This window comes from Entelurus aequoreus, linkage group LG04, assembly GCF_033978785.1.
Source record: "Entelurus aequoreus isolate RoL-2023_Sb linkage group LG04, RoL_Eaeq_v1.1, whole genome shotgun sequence".
Taxonomy (NCBI): Eukaryota; Metazoa; Chordata; class Actinopteri; order Syngnathiformes; family Syngnathidae; genus Entelurus; species Entelurus aequoreus.
Window position 1 is genome coordinate 88,342,079 of NC_084734.1, and position 22,504 is coordinate 88,364,582.

Consider the following 22,504-nt stretch of genomic DNA (forward strand, 5'->3'; position numbering starts at 1 on the left):
GCACTAATCAGAGGCATTATTGAAGCCTGCCTTTGCCGGTCAGTCGGGCTGGCGTCATTCTGTCACGACGGGGTTTTCGCAGCTTACTGCGGGGTTCGTTCTCCCGAAATGCAGACGGACCACTCCGGACAAAGCGTGCAGGTAAAAAACATGATTTAATTATCAAGAAATCAAAGGAGTACAAAAAACGGAAAACAAGCCGGAGGCACTACGTGCTGATCGCACTTGGAGCTATCGCTATCACTTAGCATCGACTTGAGACAAGTAATACTCACGAAGACAAGGCTACCACTTAGCATACTTGCCAACCTTGAGACCTCCGATACCGGGGGGTGGGGTGGGGGGGGCGTCCGGGGGGAGGGGGGGCGGTTGGGGGCGTGGTTAAGGGCGTGGTTAATAGGGGAGTATATTTACAGCTAGAATTCACCAACTCAAGTATTTCATATATATATATATATATATATATATATATATATATATATATATATATATATATATATATATATATATATATATATATATATATATATATATATGTATATATATATATATATATACATATATATATATATATATATATATATATATATATATATATATATATATATATATATATATATATATATATATATGAAATACTTGACTTTCAGTGAATTCTACCTATATATATATATATATATGTATATATATATTTTTTATTATACATATAAATAAAATAAATACTTGAATTTCAGTGTTCTGGGGGCTATCCAGTAGACGGCGGTATTGTCCTGTTTAACTTCTCCTCCGTTCATGACTCGGCCACCGTGTTCAATGGAGAAGTCTGTTCTACAAAATGTACAGGCAACATAATTACATACCCCTTCCCCTTCGAACTGTCCTGGATGAACTGAAATTCTTGTTTCCATTCGTTTTGGAACTTGCAAGCGTATTTCTTCATCTTGCTCGTCGACGGCGTCGCCATGTCTGTAACTTCCTCGCTCTTCTGCTTCGTCTCCTTGTTGTGTGCGCAGTTGTGCACTCTACTCTCTAAAAGCCGTAGATGTTATGACGTCATTGTGGGAAAGCGGACGTGAGAACAGGCTGTCCCCACTCAGGTCCGCATTGAGCTGGAGGGGGCGTGGCCTCCAGCTCCGGCTGAATACCGGGAGTTTGTCGGGAGAAAATTTCTGCCGGGAGGTTATCGGGAGAGGCGCTGAATACCGGGAGTCTCCCGCTACAAATGGGAGGGTTGGCAAGTATGCCACTTAGCATTGGCTAGGAGACAAGCAAAACTTTCGTAGACAGGTTGCATGAAGCAAGCAATGACGCCAGGCCGACTGACCGGCAAAGGCAGGCTTAAATAATGGCTCTGATTAGTGCTCGGGAAGCAGGTGAGCGGACGGACACTAATCAGAGACAGATGAACACAATTAGCAACCATGGCAACCAAAACAAACTCAGAGGTGCACAAACAGGAACTAAAGGAGTCTAAAACTAACAGAAAATACACCATGGATCATGACATTTAAAGGGCTGCACAAGCCACAACAACTACCTCAGGTCCGATCCCACACCAGAGCAAGGAAAAACTCAACCCAATGGGCTACAATGAGAAACCTTGGAGGGGACCGCAGATGTGGGAACCCACCCCCACCCCCCCTCTGGGCGACCGGTGCAATGGACGTCGAGTGGATCTAGTTAATAGTGTGAGAGTCCAGTCCATAGTGGGGCCAGCAGGAGATCATCTTGAGTTTAGACAAGTCAGCAGCGCAGAGACGTCCCCAACTGATGCACAGATGAGTGGTCCACCCCGAGTCCCGACTTTGAACAGCTAGCGGTTCATCTGTGGTCACCTAATCTCTGCCCCCCTCTCCATGAAGGAGAGGGGGGCAGAGCAGAAAAGAGACGGCAGATCAACTGGTCTAAAACGGGGTCTATTTAATGACTAGTGTATACAAATTACTTCTAAGATGAGACTTAAATGCTTCTACTGAGGTAGCATCTCTAACTGTTACCGGGAGGGCATTCCAGAGTACTGGAGCCCGAATAGAAAACGCTCTATAGCCCGCAGACTTTTATTTATTTATTTTTTGGGCTCTGGGAATCACTAATAAGCCGGAGTTCTTTGAAGGCAGATTTCTTGCCGGGACATATGGTACAATACAATCAGCAAGATAGGCTGGAGCTAGACCGTGTAGTATTTTATACGTAAGTAGTAAAACCTTAAAGGCCTACTGAAATGATTTTTTAAAATTTAAACGGGAATAGCAGATCCATTCTATGTGTCATACTTGATCATTTCGCGATATTGCCATATTTTTGCTGAAAGGATTTAGTAGAGAAAATCGACGATAAAGTTTGCAACTTTTGCTCGCTGATAAAAAAAAGCCTTGCATGTACCGGAAGTAGCGTGACGTCACAGGAGCTAGTATTCCTCACAATTCCCCGTTGTTTACAATGGAGCAAGAGAGATTCAGACCGAGAAAGCGATGATTACCCCAATAATTTGAGCGAGGATGAAAGATTCGTGGATGAGGAACGTTACGGTGAAGGACTTGAGAGGCAGTGATGGACGTATCTTTTTTCGCTCTGACCGTAACTTAGGTACAAGCTGGCTCATTGGATTCCACACTCTCCTTTTTCTATTATAGATCACAGATTTTTATTTTAAACCACCTGGGATACTATATCCTCTTGAAAATGAGAGTCGAGAACGCGAAATGGACATTCAGTGCCTTTTATCTCCACGACAATACATCGGCGAAATGCTTTAGCTACGAGCTAACGTTATAGCATCGTGCTTTAACTGCATATAGAAACAAAAAAAATAAACCCCTGACTGGAAGTATAGATAGAAAATCAACAAAACTATTAAACCGTGGACATGTAAATACACGGTTAATGCTTTCCAGGCTGGCGAAGGTTAACAATGCTGTGCTAACGACGCCATTGGAGCTAACTTAACAACCGGACCGCACAGAGCTACGGTAAAAACATTAGCTCTCCACCTACGCCAGCCAGGCCTCATCTGCTCATCAACACCCGTGCTCACCTGCGTCCCAGCGATCGGCAGAAGGACGAAGGACTTCACCCGATGCGTTTGCCGGCCCGGAGACGTAGGAAGTCAAGGTGAGGTCGGCGGCTAGCGCGGCTAGCGCGGCTAGCGTGGCTAGCGCTCCAACAAAGTCCTCCTGGTTGTGTTGCTGTAGTCCGCTGCTAATACACCGATCCCACCTACAACTGTCTTCTTTGCAGCCTTCATTGTTCATTAAACAAATTGCAAAAGATGTCCAGAATACTGTGGAATTATGAAATGAAAACAGAGCTTTTTGTATAGGATTCTACGGGGTACCATAACTTCCGTTACTCTGACTTCGTCACGCGCATACATCATCATACCGCGACGTTTCAGCCGGATATTTCCCGGGAAATTTAAAATGTCACTTTATAAGTTAACCCGGCCGTATTGGCATGTGTTGCAATGTTAAGATTTCATCATTGATATATAAACTATCAGACTGCGTGGTCGCTAGTAGTGGCTTTCAGTAGGCCTTTAAAGTCACATCTTGAGTGCACAGGAAGCCAGTGCAGGTGTGCCAGTATAGGCGTAACATGATCAAACTTTCTTGTTTTGCCACTTGAATGCGAGGACCTTCATTGATTGCATGCTCAACCCACGCACTCACATGTTCATCACTTTTTCCATGCCTTTTGTATGCCCTGTCAAAGTTAGAAAGATCACCAAAACCCACTTTTGACCAGACAACACATCCCTGAGATGGTTTCATCAAGAGGCATGGCCAACAGTACAACACTTGCAGTCAGCCAGCTCACTTTGTCATACCATATTGAAAAAAGTAAATCGCAGGAGACCCTTTGAGCATGAATAATGAAACAAAAGTGAAGTCTTCAGTGTTCCTACAGTGGAAAACGGGACCCTTTGACTGCGTGTGGAGGCACAGAATTGGACCTAGTCAACACCATACACCTGTTAGCCAAGGAGCTGTGCTTATGTAACACGCATGCACAGTCCAGGGCTGCTGTGTCAGAAGGCTGGGGGGATGTTTATTAGCCAGGGATGATTCAAAAGGACACCCAAAGGTCGCTGCAACAACATTGGTGGCCATCTCAGCCAAAAAAAATAAAAAGAAGACCGCTTTTCACTCTCAGGACGGTGAATGCAGTGATTTTATGACGCCTTAAATGAGGTGTCAAAGTTGTTTTCACTGAAGGCCACATCGTTGTTATGACAGTGAATACTATTATTACACCATTTGTTTATGTATTTTATTAGTAGATTTTTTTTTTAACTAAAATGTAAAAAAAATATGGTAAATTGCAAAAATTTCACCTCCAAATGTAGTGTATATTACTGTAAATGGAAAATTAGTACTGCTGTTTTTATGGTTAAAAAAGGCATCTCAGTTGCCAGAATTTTACTGTAAAATTTATATTTGTTTTTTTACTGTAAATAAAAAAAACCTGCAATTTTCCGGTAAAATTTGGGCACCTGAGCTGCCAGTTTGTTTGTTTTGTTTTTACCGCAAATCAACAACTGTAGATTTTTTGGTGTATTACTGTAAATCAACGCCTACAGCTGCCAGCACTACAACATGAGTCTGTTTTGATGCTTTTTTTTTTTTTTTTTTTAAATAATGTCCTGCCCAGCTTCTCAGGCATATCATATAGTAGATGTAGATGCCCGTATCGGCTGTTCAGATTTACTTTACAAAAGAGAAGTGTAGGATACTTCTCTTGTTGACTTATTTGTATTTGACTTTATTAAATGTATTTATATTATCATTTGGTGCAGCCGGGCCGGAGCAGGAGGGGATAGAAAGAGAGAAAAAAAAGAAGACAGAGGGGGGAATTGTGGGGACAAGAGGGGGATTAGACAGAGACACAAAAACAACAACAGCAAACACAACAACAACAACAACAGAGCAACATCAGCAAATACGACATGTACAAATATGATGGTAAAAGTAATAGCAAATAAGCAGTTAGCGAAAATAAAAAATAATACAGAAATGACAATGAGCATTATGACATTAAAAATGAAGCAATATGAGTACCAATAGAAATAGCGCTATTGATAATAAACAATACCAATACTTTACCTTTATTATCAACAATACAATTGTTCAAATGCAACAATACATATACGTAATGATAACTTGAGATACGAAAGAATGCAGAAAAATGGAGGGGAAGAAAGAGAAGCAACCTACATTAACCTTGTAGATTGTTATAGTAACAATAGGTTAAGCTTTGTCAGTGTGCCATGTGTTATACCCAGTTTACCCTAGGGCAACAACATTAATATATGTTTGATGAAACGTGATTATGTGCATGAGTGTATGTGTGCATATGTACTTGTATATGTACAGTATGTGTATGTGTGCTTGTACAGTGAATGTATATGTACAGTATGTGTATATGTGTGTTTGTACAGTGAATGTATATGTATAGTATGTATATGTGTGTGTTTGTACAGTGAATGTATATGTACAGTTTGTGTATATGTGTGTTTGTACAGTGAATGTATATGTACAGAATGTGTATGTGTGTGTTTGTACGGTGAATGTATATGTACAGTATGTGTATGTGTGTGTTTGTACAGTGAGTATTTATGTACAGTATGTGTATATGTATGTTTGTACAGTGAATGTATATGTACAGTATGTGTATGTGTGTGTTTGTACAGTGAGTATTTATGTACAGTATGTGTATATGTATGTTTGTACAGTGAATGTATATGTACAGTATGTGTATACAGTATGTTTGTATAATGAGTGTGCGTGTGGATGTACGAACTTTGAGTGTGTAAAGATGTACTGTATTTGTATATGTATGTGGGAGCGTAGGTACCTATGTATGTGTGTATGTATGTGTGTGAGTATATGTGAATTTGCATGTACAATACATTTGACTCCCAGTGTGTGCGGGGGCCAGAGTACGGCCCCAGCCTCCCCGAGAGCCCATCCCACAAACAGTAGGTGTGGTGCCCAGGGAACCAGGGATCACCGCCCCCACGCAGCCAAGCCGGACAGCGACAAGAACCCCAGAGCCCGGCCCACCGCGCCGCCCACAAGGGCCAGCAGCAGGCCGCAGACAGACGCACCCGGCAGAGGACAAGGCACGAGAAAAGCAGGGGGCAACCAGACCCCAAGCCAGCAAGAGACCCCACCCCACACGAGCAGAAAGGCGGGACGCCCCGCCCGAGGGGCCCGGAGACCCCCCGCAACCGGACGGGAAGACCGCCCCCGCCCCACCGGCAACCAGGCCCCCACGAGCCCACCCCCCACCCCCGGAGAGCGCGGCGAGGCCAGCCCCAGGCCACCCCACCCAAACCGGCCGCCACAGGACCACCCAGCACGGGGCCACGGGAACCACCCACCCCACCCGCAGGGACCCCAACGATGGAGATGGAACAACCAGCAACCGCCCCGCCGAGACCCCCCCCCTGAGGTAGGGGAAAAAAAAAAAAAAAAAAAAAAATAATAATAATATTAATAAAATATATTAAAAAACTATAATTTTTAAAAAAAATAACTAAAAGAAGATCACAGACATGCTGACACACAAGGTCGCTGCCCCAACAACTGGCCGACTCGCAGCACCTTGGAATACCCTGCAGCACCAAGCTACCACAGTAGTGGGCGGTATAGCTCGGTTGGTAGAGCGGCCGTGCCAGCAACTTGAGGGTTGCAGGTTCGATCCCCGCTCCCGCCATCCTAGTCACTGCCGTTGTGTCCTTGGGCAAGACACTTTACCCACCTGCTCCCAGTGACACCCACACTGGTTTAAATGTAACTTAGATATTGGGTTTCACTATGTAAAGCGCTTTGAGTCACTTGAGAAAAAGCGCTATATAAATATAATTCACTTCACTTCACTTCTAGACGCAGGGACCAGACCCAGCGGGCCCCAACCAAGACGGGCACCCGGAAGGGATGGACGGTGGGACCCAGGAGCTCCAGACACGCAGTCCGGATGCAGTAGCCAGAGGCGCCGACCCCCACCCGACAGGCAGGCCCCGAACGTACCCCCAGAAATATACATACATATGTATATACATATACATACACATGTACACATACACACATACACATACACACACATACACGTATATACACGTACACATATATATACATACATACATACATACATACATACATACACACACATATACATACATATACACAGTTTGTCAGCCCCGACAACCACCATGCGCGCGCGCTGCCACCAATCCATCCTGTCCCGCCACTAGGGGTGTCAAATTTTTTTTTTTTTTTTTTAAAGTACCGCAATTCTTATTTGTGACAATTCTTAATCAATTCTAAACTTAAAAATAAAAACATTATTTTATTTTTTATTTTTTTATTTTAACTTTTTAAATCGGTCCTGTCCATCCACTCAAGCAAATCATTAGGAGTGTCAAAAAAAATACAAATTTAAAGTACCGCAATTCTTATTTGTGACAATTTTTAATCAATTCTAAACTTGAAAAAAAAACATTATTTTTTGTATTTTTTTTTATTTTTTATTGGTCCTGTCCATCCACTCAGGCAAATCATTAGGGGTGTCAAAAAAATGATTTTTTAAATTATCGCCATTCTTATTTGGAACAATTCTTAATCACCTCAAAAATATAAAAAAAGACAATTCCTTTATTTTTTATGTATTTTTTTTAAAAATCGGTCCTGTCCAGCCGCTCAGGCAAATCATTAGGGGTGTCAAAAAAATCGATTTTTGAAAGTATCGCCATTATTATTTGTGACAATTCTTAATCACCTCAAAAATATTTTAAAAAATATTCCTTTATTTTTTTATGTATTTTTTATTTTATTTTTTTTAATCGGTCCTTTCCAGCCACTCAGGCTAATCATTAGGGGTGTCAAAAAAAATAAAAAATAATAATAATTTCTTATTTGTGACAACTCTTAATCAATTTTAAATTAAAAAAAAAAACATTATTTTATTTTTTATTTTTTATTATTTTATTTTTTTTAATCGGTCCTCTCCAGCCATTAGGGTTAGGGTTAGGGTTAGGGTTAGGGTTAGGGTTAGGTGTTATAGGAGGTTAGGGTTAGGGTTAGGGTTAGGTGTTATAGGAGGTTAGGGTTAGGGTTAGGGTTAGGGTTAGGGTTAGGTTTAGTCAGTCCTGTCCAGCCACTCAGGCAAATCATTAGGGGTGTCAAAAAATGTTTTTTTTTTTTTTAAAGTAGCGCAATTCTTATTTGTGACAATTCTTAATCAATTCTAAACTTAAAAAAAACAACATTATTTAATTTTTTAATTTTTTAATTTTATTTTTTTTAATGGGTCCTGTTCATCCACTCAGGCAAATCCCTAAGGTGTCAAAAAATCGATTTTTGAAAGTATCGCCATTCTTATTTGTGACAATACTTAATCACCTCAAAAATATAAAAAAAACAATTATTTTATTTTTTAAGTTTTTTTTTTTGTTGTTTTTTTTTTAATCGGTCCTGTCCAGCCACTCAGGCAAATCACTAAAGGTGTCAAAAAAATCGATTTTTGAAAGTATCGCTATTCTTATTTGTGACAATTTTTAATCACCTCAAAAATATAAAAAAAACCAATTCCTTTATTTTTTATGTTTTTTTTTTTTTTAATCCATCCTGTCCAGCCACTAGGGGTGTCAAAATGTATTTTATTTTTTTTAAAGTACCGCAATTCTTATTTGTGACAATTCTTAATCAATTCTAAACTTAAAAATAAAAACATTTTTTGTTTTTTTTGTTTTACCTTTTTAAATCGGTCCTGTCCATCCACTCAGGCAAATCATTATTAGTGTCAAAGAAAAATAAAAAAATATTATTATTATTATTATTTGTGACAATTCTTAATCAATTCTAAACTTGAAAAAAAAACTTTTTTTTTTTTTTTTTTTTTTTCCGGTTGTCCAGCCATTAGGGTAAAAGGGTTATGGTTAGGGTTAGGATTTTTTAAAGTATTGCCATTCTTATTTGTAACAATTCTTAATCACCTCAAAAATATAAATAAAACCAATTCCTTTATTTTTTATGTTGTTTTTTTTTTAATCGGTCCTGTCCAGTCACTCAGGCAAATCATTAGGGGTGTCAAAAAAAACAAAAACAATTTTAAAGTACCGCTATTCTTATTTGCGACAATTCTTAATCAATTCTAAACTTGAAAAAAAAACATTATTTTATTTTATTTTTTATATATATATTTTTTTTTAATCGGTCCTGTCCAGCCATTAGGGTAAAAGGGTTAGGGTTAAGGTTAGGGTTAGGGTTAGGGTTAGGTGTTATAGGAGGTTAGGGTTAGGGTTAGGGTTAGGTGTTATAGGAGGTTAGGGTTAGGGTTAGGGTTAGGTGTTATAGCAGGTTAGGTTTAGGGTTAGGGTTAGGTGTTATAGCAGGTTAGGTTTAGGGTTAGGGTTAGGGTTAGGGTTAGGGTTAGGTTTAATCGGTCCTGTCCAGCCACTCAGGCAAATCATTAGGGGTGTCAAAAAAAAAAGAAAGAATTTAAAGTACCGCTATTCTTATTTGCGACAATTCTTAATCAATTCTAAACTTGAAAAAAAAACATTATTTTATTTATTTTTATTTTTTTATTTTTTTAATCGGTCCTGTCCAGCCATTAGGGTAAAAGGGTTAGGGTTAGGGTTAAGGTTAGGGTTAGGGTTAGGGTTAGGGTTAGGTGTTATAGGAGGTTAGGGTTAAGTTAGGGTTAGGGTTAGGGTTAGGGTTAGGTGTTATAGGAGGTTAGGGTTAGGGTTAGGGTTAGGGTTAGGGTTAGGGTTAGGGTTAGGGTTAGGTTTAATCGGTCCTGTCCAGCCACTCAGGCAAATCATTAGGGGTGTCAAAAAAAAATCTTTTTTTTTTAAGTACCGCAATTCTTATTTGTGACAATTCTTAATCAATTCTAAACTTGAAAAAAAAACATTATTTTATTTTTTATTTTGTATTATTTCATTTTTTTAATCGGTCCTGTCCATCCACTCAGGCAAATCATTAGGGGTGTCAAAAAAATCAATTTTTGAAAGTACCGCCATTCTTATGTGATTACCTCAAAAATATTAAAAAAACAATTATTTTATTTTTCATTTTTAATCGGTCCTGTCCAGCCATTAGGGTAAAAGGGTTAGGGTTAGGGTTAGGGTTAAGGTTAGGGTTAGGGTTAGGTTTTATAGGAGGTTAGGGTTAGGGTTAGGGTTAGGGTTAGGGTTAGGGTTAGGGTTAGGGTTAGGTTTAATCGGTCCTGTCCAGCCACTCAGGCAAATCATTAGGGGTGTCAAAAAAATCGATTTTTGAAAGTACCGCCATTCTTATGTGATCACCTCAAAAATATTTTAAAAACAATTATTTTATTCTTCATGTTTTTGTTTTTGTTTTTCTAATCGGTCCTGTCCAGCTACTCAAGCAAATCATTAGGGGTGTCAAAAAAAAATAAAAACAATTTTAAAGTACCGCAATTCTTATTTGTGACCATTTTTAATCAATTCTAAACTTAAAAAAACCCATTATTTTATTTTTAATTTTTTATTATTTTTTTTTTTTAAATCGGTCAGGGTTAGGGTTAGGGTTAGGGTTAGGGTTACCCTAACCCTAACCCTAACCCTAACCCCTAACCCTTCATGTTTTTGTTTTTGTTTTTCTAATCGGTCCTGTCCAGCTACTCAAGCAAATCATTAGGGGTGTCAAAAAAAAACAAAAAAACATTTAAAGTACCGCTATTCTTATTTGCGACAATTCTTAATCAATTCTAAACTTGAAAAAAAAAACATTATTTTATTTTATTATTATTTTTTTTTAAATCGGTCCTGTCCAGCCATTAGGGTAAAAGGGTTAGGGTTAGGGTTAGGGTTAGGGTTAGGGTTAGGGTTAAGGTTAGGGTTAGGGTTAGGGTTAGGTGTTATAGGAGGTTAGGGTTAGGGTTAGGGTTAGGGTTAGGGTTAGGGTTAGGGTTAGGGTTAGGGTTAGGGTTAGGGTTAGGTTTAATCGGTCCTGTCCAGCCACTCAGGCAAATCATTAGGGGTGTCAAAAAAATCGATTTTTGAAAGTACCGCCATTCTTATGTGATCACCTCAAAAATATTAAAAAAACAATTATTTTATTTTTCATGTTTTTGTTTTTGTTTTTCTAATCGGTCCTGTCCAGCTACTCAAGCAAATCATTAGGGGTGTCAAAAAAAAATAAAAACAATTTTAAAGTACCGCAATTCTTATTTGTGACAATTTTTAATCAATTCTAAACTTAAAAAAAACCATTATTTTATTTTTTATTTTTTATTGTTTTATTTTTTTTAATCGGCCCTGTCCATCCACTCAGGCAAATCATTAGGGGTGTCGAAAAAATTGATTTTTGAAAGTATCGCCATTCTTATTTGTGACCATTCTTAATCACCTCAAAAATATTAAAAAAAATATTCCTTTATTTTTTTATGTTTTTTTTAAATTTATTTTTTATCGGTCCTTTCCAGCCACTCATGCAAATCATTAAGGGTGTCAAAAAAAATTTAAAAATAAAATGTTTTTAAAGTATCGCAATTCTTATTTGTGACAACTCTTAATCAATTTTAAATAAAAAAAAAAAAACATGATTTTATTTTTCATTTTTTATTTATTTATTTATTTATTTTAATCGGTCCTCTCCAGCCATTAGGGTTAGAGGGTTAGGGTTAGGGTTGGGGTTGGGGTTAGGTGTTATAGGAGGTTAGGGTTAGGTTTGAGGTTAGGGTTAGGTTTAATCGGTCCTGTCCAGCCATTCAGGCAAATTTGGGGTTTCAAAAAAAAAAAAAAAATTTAAGTACCGCAATTCTTATTTGTGACAACTCTTAATCAATTTTAAATAAAAAACAACAACATTATTTCATCTTTTATTTTTTATAATGTTATTTTTTTAATCGGTCCCCTCCAGCCATTAGGGTTAGAGGGTTAGGGTTAGGGTTAGGGTTAGGGTTAGGTGTTATAGGAGGTTAGGGTTAGGGTTAGGTTTAATCGGTCCTGTCCAGCCACTCAGGCAAATCATTTGGGGTGTGAGAAAAAAAAAAAAAAAATTTTTAAGTACCGCAATTCTTATATATGACAATTCTTAATCAATTCTAAACTTGAAAAAAATATTTGTTTTTTATTTTTTAAATTTTTTTTATTTATTTATTTTTTTAATCGGTCCTGTCCAGCCACTCAGACAAATCATTTGGGGTGTCAAAAAAAAATAAAAAAAAATTAAAGTACCGCAATTCTTATTCGTGACAACTCTTAATCAATTTTAAATAAAAAAAACCCATTATTTTATTTTTTATTATTTTATTTTTTTAATTGGTCCTCTCCAGCCATTAGGGTTAGGGTTAGGGTAAGGGTTAGGGTTAGGTGTTATAGGAGGTTAGGGTTAGGGTTAGGGTTAGGTTTAATCGGTCCTGTCCAGCCATTCAGGCAAATCATTTGGGGTGTCAAAAAAAAAAAAAAAAAAAAAAAAAAATTTAAAGTACCGCAATTCTTATTTGTGACAACTCTTAATCAATTTTAAATAAAAAAAAACAACATTATTTTATCTTTTATTTTTTATTATTTTATTTTTTTAATCGGTCCCCTCCAGCCATTCAGGCAAATCATTTGGGGTGTCAAAAAAAAACAACATTTTTTTTAAAGTACCGCAATTCTTATATATGACAATTCTTAATCAATTCTAAACTTGAAAAAAAAACATTATTATTATTATTTTTTTTTTAATCGGTCCTGTCCAGCCATTCAGGCAAATCATTTGGGGTGTCAAAAAAAATAAAAAAAATAAAAAAAAGTAAAGTACCGCAATTCTTATTTGTGACAACTCTTAATCAATTTTAAATTAAAAAAAAAAAAACATTATTTATTTTTTTTTTTTTTTTTTTTTTTTTTTAATCGGTCCTCTCCAGCCATTAGGGTTAGAGGGTTAGGGTTAGGGTTAGGGTTAGGTGTTATAGGAGGTTAGGGTTAGGGTTAGGGTTAGGTTTAATCGGTCCTGTCCAGCCATTCAGGCAAATCATTTGGGGTGTCAAAAAAAAAAAAAAAAAAAAAAAATTTAAAGTACCGCAATTCTTATTTGTGACAACTCTTAATCAATTTTAAATTAAAAAAAAAAAACATTATTGCATTTTTTATTCTTTATTATTTTATTTTTTTTAATCGGTCCTCTCCAGCCATTAGGGATAGAGGGTTAGGGTTAGGGTTAGGGTTAGGTTTGGGTTAGGGTTATGTTTAATTGGTCCTATCCAGTTAGGGTTAGGGTTAGGGTTAGGGTTAGGGTTAGGGTTAGGGTTAAGGTTAGGGTTAGGGTTAGGGTTAGGCAAATCATTTGGGGTGTCAAAAAAATAAAAATAAAAATAAAAATTTAAAGTACCGCAATTCTTATACATGACAATTCTTAATCAATTCTAAACTTGAAAAAAAAACTTTTTTTTTTTTTTTTTTTTTAATCGGTCCTGTCCAGCCATTAGGGTTAGAGGGTTAGGGTTAGGTTTAGGGTTAGGGTTAGGTGTTATAGGAGGTTAGGGTTAGGTTTAATCGGTCCTGTCCAGCCATTCAGGCAAATCATTTGGGGTGTCAAAAAAAAAAATCTTTTTTTAAAAAGTACAGCAATTCTTATATGTGACAATTCTTAATCAATTCTAAACTTTAAAAAAAAACATTTTTATTTTTTTATTTTATTTTTATTTTTTTTTAAATTGGTCCTGTCCAGCCACTCAGGCAAATCATTAGGGGTGTCAAAAAAAAAACGATTTTTGAAAGTATCGCCATTCTTATTTGTGACTATTTTTAATCACCTCATAAATATAAAAATAAATATTCCTTTATTTTTTATGTTTTTTTTTGTTTTGTTTTTTTTAATCGGTCCTGTCCAGCCCCTCAGGCAAATCATTTGGGGTGTCAAAAAAAAAAAAAAAAAAAATTAAAGTACCGCAATTCTTATATATGACAATTCTTAATCAATTCTAAACTTGAAAAAAAAACATAATTTTTTTTTTTTTTTTTTAATCGGTCCTGTCCAGCCACTCAGGCAAATCATTTGGGGTGTCAAAAAAATAAAAATAAAAATAAAAATGTAATGCTAAGATAAATGTAAAAGGGACCCTTTACCTCCCTGATTGGCACTCAGCATCAAAGGTTGGAATTGGGGGGTTAAATCACCAAAAATGCTGAAGTTGAACTGAAATGCAGATAGAATGCAGGATGAATGTAAGAATAGTTTGAATGTTGGGATGGTTTGAATAGTGAATGGTTGGAATTTCCAGGAAAACCGGAATTTGGTTTGAAACTTGGGAAAGTGTTAGTTTGAATGTCCAGGATGAGTGGAATGTGTTGATGTAGGAATGGTTTGAATAGGTTGTCAAATGTGGGAATTGTGCAACTTGGAACAATGACACGTTCATTTCAATGGGAACTTCCTGGAAATTTGGGGAAAATGACTAAGCATGAATGTCCTGCCTGAGCTGGAATTGTTTAAATCGGTCAAGAAATGTTGAAGTAGTAACAGTTTTTAATTGAAAAATGGTATTACGGAATTTCGGGAAAACCGAGAATTTTTCAAATTCTTACACCAACTTGTTTTTTTGTTCTGATTTAGAGGAATGTTTTGACAGTGGAACGGTGGAAATGGGTTGAAAAATGTGAAAGGAGTCATCGCACTAGAAAAAGGTTGGAAAATAAGGTGAGGAGGAAAAAAAAGAATTCCTGGAAATTTGTTGAACGTGGGAAAATGGTTGTTTGAATTTATGAACAGGCTGAATATTTTGAAGGTGGAACGGTTTGAATCGGATTTAAAAAATGTGGGAATTGTGGAACTTTGAAGAATGTTCCATTCATTTCAAGGGGAATTTCATGGAAATTTGGGGATATCGGGAAAAGCAGGAATTTTTGGAAAATAGAAAAAAAAAAGTGAATCTTCTGGATGAGTTGGTGTTGGTGTTGGATTTTTCAAATCGGTCGAGAAATGTTGAAGTAGTAACATTTTAATTGAGAAATGGTATTATGGAATTCCTGGAATTTCAGGAAAACTGGGAATTTTTTCAGTTCAAAAAACAACTTTTTTTTGGTCCTGATTAAGAGGAGTGTTTTGACGGTGGAACGGTTAAAAAAGTGGGTTGAAAAAGTTGGAAAGAGTAGTCGACAGAAAAAAGGGGTGGAAATAGGGTTTGGAAAACCAGGAATTCTGGCAATTCCTGGAATTTTTTTGAACTTGTAAAAATGATAGTTTGAATGTCCAGGATGAGTGAAATAAGTTGAAGGTAGAATTGTTTGAATTAAAAATGTGAATAAAAAATGTGGAAATGGTGGAAGTTTGAAAAATGGCCAATTCATTTTGAATGGGAAAATGTCCCGGAAAACTTGGAATTCTGGGAAATTTGGGTGAATAGGAAATTTTTGGAATTTCCAGGAAAACCGGAATTTGGTTTGAAACTTGGGAAAGTGTTAGTTTGAATGTCCAGGATGAGTGGAATGTGTTGATGTTGGAATGGTTTGAATAGGTTGACAAATGTGGGAATTATGCAACTTGGAACAAAATCACGTTCATTTCAATGGGAACTTCCTGGAAATTTGGGAATTTGGGGAAAATGACTAAGCATGAATGTCCTGCATGAGCTGGAATTGTTTAAATCGGTCAAGAAATGTTGAAGTAGTAACAGTTTTTAATTGAAAAATGGTATTACGGAATTTCGGGAAAACCGGGAATTTTTCAAGTTCTTACACCATGCAACTTTTTTTTTCCTGATTTAGAGGAATGTTTTGACAGTGGAACGGTGGAAATGGGTTGAAAAATGTGAAAGGAGTCATTGCACTAGAAAAAGGTTGGGAAAAAAGGTGAGGAGAAAAAAAAAGGAATTCCTGGAAATTTGTTGAACGTGGAAAAATGGTTGTTTGAATTTCTGAACGGGCTGAATATTTTGAAGGTGGAACGGTTTGAATCGGATAAAAAAAAAATGTGGGAATTGTGGAACTTTGAAGAATGTTCCATTCATTTCAAGGGGAATTTCATGGAAATTTGGGGATATCGGGAAAAGCAGGAATTTTTGGAAAATAGAAAAAAAAATTGAATCTTCTGGATGAGTTGGTGTTGGTGTTGGATTTTTCAAATCGGTCGAGAAATGTTGAAGTAGTAACATTTTAATTGAGAAATTGTATTATGGAATTCCTGGAATTTCAGAAAAATCGGGAATTTTTCCAGTTCAAAAAACAACTTTTTTTTTTGTCCTGATTAAGAGGAATGTTTTGACGGTGGAACGGTTAAAAAAGTGGGTTGTAAAATGTGGAAAGAGTAGTCGACAGAAAAAAGGGGTGGAAATAGGGTTTGGAAAACCGGGAATTCTGGCAATTCCTGGAATTCTTTTGAACTTGGAAAAAAAAAAAAATTTTAATTTAAAATTGATTAAGAATTGTCATATATAAGAATTGCGGTACTTTAAATTTTTATTTTTATTTTTATTTTTTTGACACCCCAAATGATTTGCCTAACCCTAACCCTAACCTTAACCCTAACCCTAACCCTAACCCTAACCCTAACCCTAACTGGACAGGACCGATTAAACCTAACCCTAACCCTAACCCTAACCTCCTATAACGCCTAACCCTAACCCTAACCCTAACCCTAACCTCCTATAACACCTAACCCTAACCCTAACCCTAACCCTCTATCCCTAATGGCTGGAGAGGACCGATTTAAAAAAAAATAATAATAAAAAATAAAAAATACAATAATGTTTTTTTTTTTTTAATTTAAAATTGATTAAGAGTTGTCACAAATAAGAATTGCGGTACTTTCCTTTTTTTTTTTTTTTTTTTGACACCACTAATGATTTGCCTGAGTGGCTGGACAGGACCGGTTAAACCTAACCCTAACCTCCTATAACACCTAACCCTAGCCCTAACCCTAACCCTAACCCTAACCCTAACTCTCTAACCCTAATGGCTGGACAGGACCGATTTTAAAAAAAAATAAAAATTAAAATAATAAAAAATTAAAGAAAATAATGTTGTTTTTTTATTTAAAATTGATTAAGAGTTGTCACAAATAAGAATTGCGGTACTTTAAATTTTTTTTTTTTTTTTTTTTTTTTTTTGACACCCCAAATGATTTGCCTGAGTGGCTGGACAGGACCGGTTAAAAAAATATATATAATAATAATAATGTTTTTTTTTCAAGTTTAGAATTGATTAAGAATTGTCATATATAAGAATTGCGGTACTTTAAAAAAAATGTTGGTTTTTTTGACACCCCTAATGATTTGCCTGAATGGCTGGACAGGACCGATTAAACCTAACCCTAACCCTAACCCTAACCTCCTATAACAGTTTGGCGGGAAATTTAAAATGTCACTTTATAAGTTAACCCGGCCGTATTGGCATGTGTTGCAATGTTAAGATTTCATCATTGATATATAAACTATCAGACTGCGTGGTCGGTAGTAGTGGCTTTCAGTAGGCCTTTAAGTTAACATAATGGAGTACATATATTTTTTTATGAAATAATACATTTAGTAAGAAAAGTTACAGTACTTTATTGATACATATTATTTGCAGGCTTTCTAAGGCCAGATAAAATGAAGTGGCGGGCCACATCTGGCCCCCGGGTCTTGATTTTGACATCAATGCCTTAAATTGTTGGTTTTTTTGCCTTGGTTGTTAATATGCAGGACACAAACTAACATTCTCTCTCTCAGTCGGTCTCTCTCTGGTCTTCAGGGTGACTGTCACCATGCATCAGGACTGTGTAGACATCTGCTGGAGGACATACCTGCTGCAATAAAACTCAGCACTCTGCACATTGCATCGCACATTGTTCAACAGCCCCACCGGGTATCTTGTAAATTAGGTGCAATTATAATTATTTCAAAAGAGCCAGCCTTGATGGAAGATACATTTATATATATTACTCCTTTTCTCTGTACTTTTCCTCCGGGAGATTATCTTAACATTGAAGGCAAATGAACACATTAGTGGATGTGTTCCCAGGCACACAGCAGATGGGGCAGCAATCTTGTCTAAGCTTTAATTAAGGCTCTCAAAGATTTCAAAAGCTTGCGGTCAAAAGAAACAAAACGAGGAGTCTTACTTGTGCACGGGAGTTTCAATTAATTTACTAAGGAACAAAGAAATGCAAACTCTTCATTTGTATTGTCTAATATCTTTGAAGCTGGAAGTGGCTTTTGTCACAATATACTGCAAGTTATGGATGATATTGCACAGTATGTTTAACATCATGCGCTTCATGTATTCTTAAATAGGAAAAAAAAAAAAAAAGTATTGACACGCTTAGAAAATTTGATAAAACGCAATTAAACATTCAGTTGATGAAATAGTAATTAACTAATTATACTGACACATGTATGCATTTGCATGCCTCAAAGTGGTGCAACTGGAAGTTCAACCAACATTTTCTGGAGAGAAAAAAAAACCATGCTACATTGTACCAGTCATCGCACTAAAAAAAAGGTTGGAAAAAAGGTTTGGGAGAAAAAACAAGGAATTCCTGGAAATTTGTTGAACATGGAAAAATGGTTGTTTGAATTTCTGAACAGGCTGAATATTGTGAAGTTCATTATACAAACATACTGTATACACATACTGTACATATACATTCACTGTAAAAACATACATATACACATACTGTACATATACATTCACTGTACAAACACACACATACACATACTACACATACATTCACTGTACAAACACACACATACATATACTGTACATATACATTCACTGTACAAACACACATTTACACATACTGTACATATACATTCACTGTTCAAACACACATACTGTATACACATACTGTACATATACATTCGCTGTACACACATATACACATACTGTACATATACATTCACTGTACAAGCACACACATACACATACTGTACATATACAAGTACATATGCACACATACACTCATGCACATAATCACGTTTCATCAAACATATATTAACGTTGTTGCCCTAGGGTAAACTGGGTATAACACATGGCACACTGACAAAGCTTAACCTATTGTTACTATAACAATCTACAAGGATAAGGTTGCTTCTCTTTCTTCCCCTCCATTTTTCTGCATTCTTTCGTATCTCAAGTTATCATTACGTATATGTATTGTTGCATTTGAACAATTGTATTGTTGATAATAAAGGTAAAGTACTGGTATTGTTTATTATCAATAGCACTATTTCTATTGGTATTCATATTGCTCCATTTTTAGTGTAATAATGCTCATTGTCATTTCTGTTTTGTTTTTTTTTTAATTTTCGCTAACTGCTTATTTGCTATTACTTTTACCATCATATTTGTACATGTCGTATTTGCTGATGTTGCTCTGTTGTTGTTGTTGTTGTTGTGTTTGCTGTTGTTGTTTTTGTCTCTCTGTCTAATCCCCCTCTTGTCCCCACAATTCCCCCCTCTGTCTTCCTTTTTCTCTCTTTCTATCCCCTCCTGCTCCGGCCCGGCTGCACCAAATGATAATATAAATACATTTAATAAAGTCAAAATACAAATAAGGCAACAAGAGAAGTATCCTACACTTCTCTTTTGTAAAGTAAATGTGAACAGCCGATATGGGCATCTACATCTGCTATATGATTTGCCCGAGAAGCTGGGCAGGACATTATTAAAAAATAATAATAATAATTAAAAAAAAAAAAGAATATTGTGAAGTTGGAACGGCTTGAATCGAATAAAAAAAATGTGGGAATTGTGGAACTTTGAAGAATGTTCCATTCATTTCAATGGGAATTTCATGGAAATTTGGGAATTTTTTGGAAAATGTTAAAAAAAAAAATGGAATCTTCTGGAAGAGTTGGTGTTGGTGTTGGATTTTTCAAATCGGTCGAGAAATGTTGATGTAGTAACATTTTAATTGAGAAATGGTAATATGGAATTCCTGGAATTTCATTAAAACCGGGGATTTTTCCAGTTCAAAAAACAACTTTGTTTAGAAAATTCCTACATCATAAAACCTATCAACTGATTTCGATAAGACGCAATTAAACATTCAGTTGATGAAATAGTAATTAAGTAATTATACTGACACATGTATGCAAAAAAAAGGTTAGGAGAAAAAAAAGGAATTCCTGGAAATTTGTTGAATGTGGAAAAATGGTTGTTTTGAATTTCTGAACAGGCTGAATATTTTGAAGTTGGAACGGCTTGAATCGGATAAAAAAAATGTGGGAATTGTGGAACTTTGGAGAATGTTCCATTCATTTCAATGGGAATTTCATGGAAATTTGGGAATTTTTTGGAAAATGGTAAAAAAAAAAAAATTGAATCTTCTGGATGAGTTGGTGTTGGTGTTGGATTTTTCAAATCGGTCGAGAAATGTTGAAGTAGTAACATTTTAATTGAGAAATGGTATTATGGAATTCCTGGAATTTCAGGAAAACCGGTAATTTTTCCAGTTCAAAAAACAATTTTGTTTAGAAAATTCCTACATCATAAAACCTATCAACTGATTTCGATAAGACGCAATTAAACATTCAGTTGATGAAATAGTAATTAAGTAATTATACTGACACATGTATGCAAAAAAAAGGTTAGGAGAAAAAAAAGGAATTCCTGGAAATTTGTTGAACGTGGAAAAATGGTTGTTTTGAATTTCTGAACAGGCTGAATATTTTGAAGTTGGAACTGCTTGAATCGGACAAAAAAAAATGTGGGAGTTGTGGTACTTTGAAGAATGTTCCATTCATTTCAATGGGAATTTCATGGAAATTTGGGGTTTTCGGGAAAAGCGGGAATTTTTGGAAAATGGGAAAAAAAATTGAATCTTCTGGATGAGTTGGTGTTGGTGGTGGATTTTTCAAATCGGTCGAGAAATGTTGAAGTAGTAACATTTTAATTGAGAAATGGTATTATGGAATTCCTGGAATTTCAGGAAAACCGGGAATTTTTCCAGTTCAAAAAACAACTTTCTTTTTTGTCCTGACTAAGAGGAATGTTTTGACGGTGGAACGGTTAAAAAAGTGGGTTGAAAAATGTGGAAAGAGTAGTCGACAGAAAAAAGGGGTGGAAATAGGGTTTGGAAAACCGGGAATTCTGGCAATTCCTGGAATTTTTTTGAACTTGGAAAAAAGATAGTTTGAATGTCCAGGATGAGTGAAATAAGTTGAAGGTAGAATTGTTTGAATTAAAAATGTGAATGAAAAATGTGGAAATGGTGGAAGTTTGAAAAATGGCCAATTCATTTTGGATGGGAAAAATGTCCCGGAAAACTTGGAATTCTGGGAAATTTGGGTGAATAGGAAATTTTTGGAATTTGCAGGAAAACCGGAATTTGGTTTGAAACTTGGGAAAGTGTTAGTTTGAATGTCCAGGATGAGTGGAATGTGTTGATGTTGGAATGGTTTGAATAGGTTGACAAATGTACTTTATTGATCCCTGGGGGGAATTCAGCAAATATCAGATGTATCAGATTGTAGGTGGGTTTATTTTGTACCCTTCGCGTTCATATTTCACTGTTTTTTGCATTTTTGTTGCGTTTCACTTGATTGTAAAATATGTCGATCGAAAGGGGGTGTGACATACACTACCGTTCAAAAGTTTGGGGTCACCCAAACAATTTTGTGGAATAGCCTTCATTTCAAAGAACAGGAATAGACTGTGGAGTTTCAGATGAAAGTTCTCTTTTTCTGGCCATTTTGAGCGTTTAATTGACCCCACAAATGTGATGCTCCAGAAACTCAATCTGCTCAAAGGAAGGTCAGTTTTGTAGCTTCTGTAAGGAGCTAAAGTGTTTTCAGATGTGTGAACATGATTGCACAAGGGTTTTCTAATCATCAATTAGCCTTCTGAGCCAATGAGCAAACACATTGTACCATTAGAACACTGGAATGATAGTTGCTGGAAATGGGCCTCTATACACCTATGTAGATATTGCACCAAAAAGCAGACATTGGCAGCTAGAATAGTCATTTACCACATTAGCAATGTATAGAGTGTATTTCTTTCAAGTTAAGACTAGTTTAAAGTTATCTTCATTGAAAAGTACAGTGCTTTTCCTTCAAAAATAAGGACATTTCCATGTGACCCCAAACTTTTGAACGGTAGTGTACATATTTTGTCAATATTCCGTGTTTTATCGTTCATAGAAAAATGTAAAATTCCATTACGTTTTTTAAGGCGGTCTGTCATAACGTTTTTTTGTATTAGCGTTCCTAAATATAGACATACCGGCCCCCAGACACATTTTTTTCTCTAAATGTGGCCCCCCGAGTCAAAATAATTGCCCAGGCCTGATCTACAATGTAAATAGTCATGAAAATAAAGAAAAGGCATTGAAATGAGAAGGTGTGTCCACAGTTCTGGCCTGTACTGTATATATTTACATACATTCCAGTGAAAGGCAGTTCAACTCCAAAGTAGTCGGCTGCACGCCACTTATAATAGTCATGGCTGAAAAGGCCAAAGTGATGCATAATTCTGGTTTGTCATGTTTGTGACAAAGCCACGGCATTCGTTTCGGAGCCCAATCTGGCGCGGCACGAAACCCACACAATCTCATCAATACAA